The following is a 6,053-nucleotide window of genomic DNA, read 5'->3' as shown; positions in this document are numbered from 1 at the left end:
CCATCAGTTTTTCGGTAGGCCTTAATACACTTCCCTTTGAGGCACTACCTGCTTAGAAGCTGAAGACGTTTTGGGTCCCCCTATAGTCCTGTACCGCCAGACAACACGCATTTTCACAATAACTTCATCCAGGAGACAGTAACCAGTCAATGAGTTCTGTTTTGAAGTTTTATTAGGGGATTTGAACTGGGATAGGGTTAGGGGTGCTGGAGATGCCCAATGGAACTGTGAAACCGAGGACAACTTCCTGGAAATGTATACAAGTTTTTACAGCAAAAAATCTTCTTAGAGAGCTAGCCAGCATCTCAGATTGTAACACCGCAGACCCTAGATTCTCCTAATCCAGCCAATCTGGGTGAATCCCTGAGCAGGAGATCCAGTGCCTGTCGCTTTAAAGTAAAACAGTCCCGGGTAGTCGCTAATCTGATCTCCCTTCCTCTGTCTGGCCCAGGGGGTGCAGGTTTACTCACTTAGTCCTTCTCCTGTATTGTTGGTGGGTAGGTGGCTGCTACCAGGCCTTCTAGCTGCCACAGAGGTGGTCCACTTTCAGGGGACCAGTGAAGTCCCAAGCTTTACTCCTTCCTGTCTGAAGGCAATCCCCTCTCCCATCTGGGCCCCCTCCCAGGCTCCTGCTCTCCAGCCTCACTTCCTTTCCATCTTCCACCCAAACTCTCCTGCTGCTGAGCAGGCTCAGTTAATCTTAAAGGCTGTCATAGCCCCTTGCCAAGCCTCTTGTTGGGAACTGGCCAAGATCATTTAAGAGTGCAGAACAGTCAATCCTCACCTCCGCCCACTGCGTCCACATCTTTCTCCAAAGTTCTAGAGCAGGGGGAAATCCCAGAGAGCTGGTCTGCAGATCCACCTGGTTTTTACACCCAGGCTGCTACTCAACTTCTATCTAACAATTAAAGCTAGAGTTCCTCCTACCTAACTAGGAGGGTGCTAGAGATTTATGGCAGTTTTTTTTATTACTGTTAGGCCTCACATACACTGCTGTTCCTAAACGTGAGTTCAGGAGCTTTACGTGTTTTTTTGGCAAAGCTCCTGAACTCAACTCAATAAAAGCCTATGTATCCATGCACACATAATCTTTTGTCAGAGTTTAGCAGCAGCAGAGTTTAGGGGCAGTTAAACATCCCTCTCCTGAACAAAGAAGAATTGCGCTTAGGAGAGGAACGTTTTGGCCAAAAACCGCCAAACACGCCAAAAACACGTGTAAACATGCCTAAACGTGCGTAAATGCGCCTAAGCACTAACCTTGTTTAGCACTTTGGCATTTATTCATTTCAATGGCAAGTACTCTGGCAAATGAAATGAATAAACATCCAAGTGCTAAATGCCGGTAAACGCAGCTAAACACCATACTGTATTTACATGTGTTTTTGCCGCACTTAATGTTTTTCTGCTGCCAGTAAAATAAACGTTCCAAGGCCTCAAACACATGGCAGGCTGAGATTTCTGACGTAAATTGTCACTGTGGCACTTGTCTCCATTAGGAATGAGGTTTGGGTTTGGATCTATCATGGATTTGAGGCAGACCTATCATGTTCAGGATTCGTGGCCCCCATGAATTAATGAAGAATGTTGCCCCTTACTTGTGCCCCCTTTGTCTCTTGCAAGTTTGGGTTTTCCCTAATATACAGAGTGTCCCTAAAATCTGGGCACATAGGCAAAATGCATACTAAGGAAAAACATATAGTTAGATATTTCCTACGTGTGCAGACTTTTATGGACTATATATATATATATATATATATATATAGGGAGATTTTTTTATTATTTTTCTATTTATTTATTTATCCCAGGGTCAGATGATGTTTGAAAATGAAAGTGACATGACACATTTATTTAAATGGCATGGGTTCCCACCACATGCAAAGTACTGTTGTCTCAATTTTAAAGGATAAGGGCCCTCTCTCTTCTTGTGCCTCAAGAAGTAGGAGGGGTAATATGGGGGCGACTTGTAGTGGATCCCAATATCTGTCCCTGCCCAGGAAATGCTTAAAGGGGTACATTAGTATCCCCTATTATATCTCACAAACATTCACAGGTGAATAAGCACACAGACCTTGAAAAAGTAATTTAATTTAATTAAAACACAAATACATAAAATTTAAAGTTTAAATAAAGGCAAAAGTTATTTTAGTTAAAAGAAAATACCATATTTTTGGTTGTCACTGGGACAATAGAACAGAAATCTTCCAATGGTGACACAAGTTCTGATGACCCCTCCCCCCCCCCCCCCCCTCCAGGATTCCTGTGCTTTGGAGGGATTTCCTCTCACTTTCTGTTTTAGTTCTGGTACAGGAAGTAAAGGGAAATCTCCACAATGGGACGCAGATTGCAAAAAGAAAACTGACGGGTTATTATCCTCACTTTATCCAAAATGAAAATAAAGTTTTGCTTTCAATTACACGGTAAAGTTCATTAATGTCCACCAAAGTAATTCTGTGTCAGTCGCAAGGTTCAGTGAGGTAAACCTTGTTAATCACGATGACCCACCACCTGCTGATACTTTTATGCTGCTAAATGATAGATTCCCTGGCAGCACTAATGTAAATAGACAGTTGGAAATCCCAGTTGACATCTTTGATCAATGTTGGTCACTGACATTACCCCTGTTGTCACAGCCAGGAATCTGTCATTTAATGATGGCGGTGCTGCATGTAAATATTGGAGGATAAATAGGTAATTGTGATTTATGAGGAAGCTTTGCCACCCACCCCCCTTTGTTAGGTACCCCCAATGTTGAAAGACATGTGACCTGGTATTGTACAGGAAGGCAGGGATGTACATTTGCTGTCCTCCCTTTCTTGGCCACTCAGGCTGCATGTCTGAGTGACATCATCAATTAAAATATAATTACCTTTTATGGTGAATGATGTCACCCAGGGATCCCCTGGAATTCCCAGAGTCAGATAATGTATAAAATTAAAATTACAGTACACTTTTATTTTTTTTTGGAAAAAATAGCCTGGGAGTCCCTTAATATTTTAATCAAACGCTTATCCGGGTTTGTGGTCTGGGTGACCAGGAAAGAGAGGGAACTCTTCTTGTACCAGACCAGGTCACTTAAAATGGTAGGGGTACATTGCAAGGGGGAGGTCCAATGAGATTTGCAAATTACAATCAAATGGATTAAATATGATTTGAAACTAAAGTGTTATGTTACGAGTGCAGCAGGCTCAGAATCGGCATCCCACTTCACCTTACTTTTTTCTGTGTGGTGTACTCCAATCAATTCTAGAAAAATGCTGTCACTCCTGCTAGTTACTGAAATAGCCAGGACTCAGGAGACATGCTTACTTTATTAAACTGTATATTCAGCATTTGCAGAACAAAAATGTCAGCCAAAACCTTAAATAACAAGTAATGTAATACTATACACATTAACCTGTTATGATGCCTCTTAGTGTTCACCATAGTTTGTTACCACAACTTAGAACAGTGTTCATCATCCTATAACCAAGTGGAAGGCCAGGTCCCCTCATTTGGAGAACACCACCTTGGTCATCACTGGATTCTGGCCAGTTACAAAAGGCCAGATGCCTTCTCTTGTAACACATGCAACTTACATGCATGGTCACTGGAAGAGAGTTTAATTCCCCAGGACAGTCTCCACAGTCCTTAGGCTGACTTTTTCTGTCTTTCTCTACAAAAACTTCACAGATTCCTTGATCCATTTAATCCAGGCAGAGCCTCTGAAAGCTAGCTGCCTCACCGTAGTTAGTGTGGTTGTGGTTGTGATTGTTGTTGGGTAAAAGCAGAGTTGCACACTGTAGACAGTGCTCAGTGTGTTCAGTTGCTGCCAGCCTGATAGCTCCCTCTGCATCCAGAAACTTGAGAAGTTTCTGGATGATAGGTGTGGAGCTATGAAGATGACAGCATGAACATTGATACAGCCCTGGCCCTGGAATGGTCCATGATTCAGCCTGGAGGGGGCATGCTGCTCTCCCAGGCAATGCTGCTACATCTGCTGTTGTAGGCCTCAGGGGGGCAACCTGAGGGCCTGAATACTGAGACCCTGGTGTCAAAGTCCTACCTTTCTTCAGAGCTTGTGCATCTCCATGTGCTGGCATCCATCTTGGGTTTCTGCAAAGCATGGTGGGAACCTTTATGCCTTCAGGCTTCTGCGGCTCCTCCTCAGAAGGGTGTGGTTGAGCACATTTAAACCTGCTGTCTGCAAGTGCTCTCTGTATTCGTGTCCTGTATGTTTCCTTGTCGCAAGCTCTTGTTCTGTTCTCGTTGCTCTCCTGGTAACCGACTCGGCTTGGACAAGACTATTCGCTGCTTTAACCCTTTACCTGACTTCCCGTTGCTGAACCCGGCCCATGACCTGAGTATTCTTTGCCTACCGTCTAGTACTGTCTGCTCCGTTGTTATTGACCCGGCCTGTCTGACTACGCTACACGTGTTCCCATCTAGCTCCCACCAGCTGTACGCCATTGACGGCAGTCGTTACCGCAGCTGGGGTAACTCGGGGGCCGCGACCTGGTCTCAGGCTGTGTCAAGTCCATCCCCACCATCAGGGGCTCTGGTGAAGGGTAGCCTGGGGCTTAGACTCCGCGCCCTGAGGGACTCTAGTCTGTGGGTAGTGGCTGTCGTCAGTCGCGGCATGACCGTACCATAGGCCTGCCTGCCCATTCCATCGTTCCTGCCCTGACACCTGGTTCTGCTTATAGCTGACTGAGGGGCAGTCTACTAAAGATCTGGTCTGGTATCATGGAGGAAGGCAACCAGCTGTCCTTGGGCCTTGTGAGTACAGACAACCCTGAAAGGATCTTAGAGACTTTGCACTGATAAAACCCCTCTGGTGCTAGGGTGGGTTTAGTTAAAGGGGACACCGGCTGCTGTCGTGAACTTGAAGGGAATCTGCTCTATTACCTTAAAACTAAAGTTTACTTATTGTTTCAAGCACACACTTTATTAGAGCTAATCCTGAAGAATACCTAAGTCCTCAAGTTGTACATAGTTCTTGTTTTTGGAGTATCCCACTTCCTTCCCTCATCCCTATCCAAGTTCTCCTAAGATAAAAACAACAAAATCAACACCCCTAGACTGGTCATTGAAGAAACATGTGTAGCCTGGCTGCGGGGCGAAGATTGTGGGAAACGTGGATGGTATTCCTGCGGCTCCTACTTTAAAAACTTGCTGTGCTCCAGGGTTGCCTTGTCTTTGTGGGCTTTTATTTGAAATAATCAAATCATTTTGCTTTTACAACTTTACCAAGACAGCTAACTAAAAAAAAATATGTTGCTGCTAACAGATCTAAATACTTTGAAAATGACCACCAGTCTAAGGGTCTGTGTTGATCAGAAAATGCAGCGCACTCTCAAGTTCCTTTAGTCTGCTTTGCTTTAGAGAACCATTTTGGATGATTCTGAGTTTCAGATGCACATGACCTTCTGACTTGCAGTTGACTTCTTAGCTCCATCAACCAAATTCAAGCTCCTTTGGCTTTTTTTTGTCTTGTATTGGTATGTATACATGTATGTCTTGTATATATAAAGTAGTCATGAACCAGACAGAAGCCTATTTACAGAGATTGTTATGGTTTTCCTCTGCACTAATCATTAATCTGAGGGAGTACGACACTGACCAACAATGTAAGGGGCTTTCTTTCCACTGACTACCAAACAGGACATGGTGAGAGAGGCTCCTCTCTCATTAACCACCATGTGGTTACCTAACCTAACAAGTAAAGGAGTCTGACAACCAATCTAAGAGGGCACTTCTGACACTGACCACCAATTTGAAGGGGAGGGGGAGCTTTTTCACATACTAACAATGTATAGAGGTCTTTCTCCACTGACCATCAATATAGGAGCACTTCTTCCACTGACTACCAATGTAAAGGAGCACCACACTGAACACCAAAATAAGGGTACATTTCTACACTGACCTCTGTGTGTTAAGGACACTGCACTGACCACCATTATAAAAGGACATTTCTCTTTGGTTTGGTTAATGCTGATCTACCCAAATACAAAATAATATGTGATGGAAGAACATATCCTCAAAAATTCTACAAAACGTGGATCTTATGGTTGGAA

This window comes from Staurois parvus, unplaced genomic scaffold (assembly GCF_062004578.1).
Source record: "Staurois parvus isolate SC_StPar_1 unplaced genomic scaffold, SC_StPar_1.0 ptg000138l, whole genome shotgun sequence".
Classification (NCBI taxonomy): domain Eukaryota; kingdom Metazoa; phylum Chordata; class Amphibia; order Anura; family Ranidae; genus Staurois; species Staurois parvus.
This window is presented reverse-complemented; position numbering follows the sequence as displayed.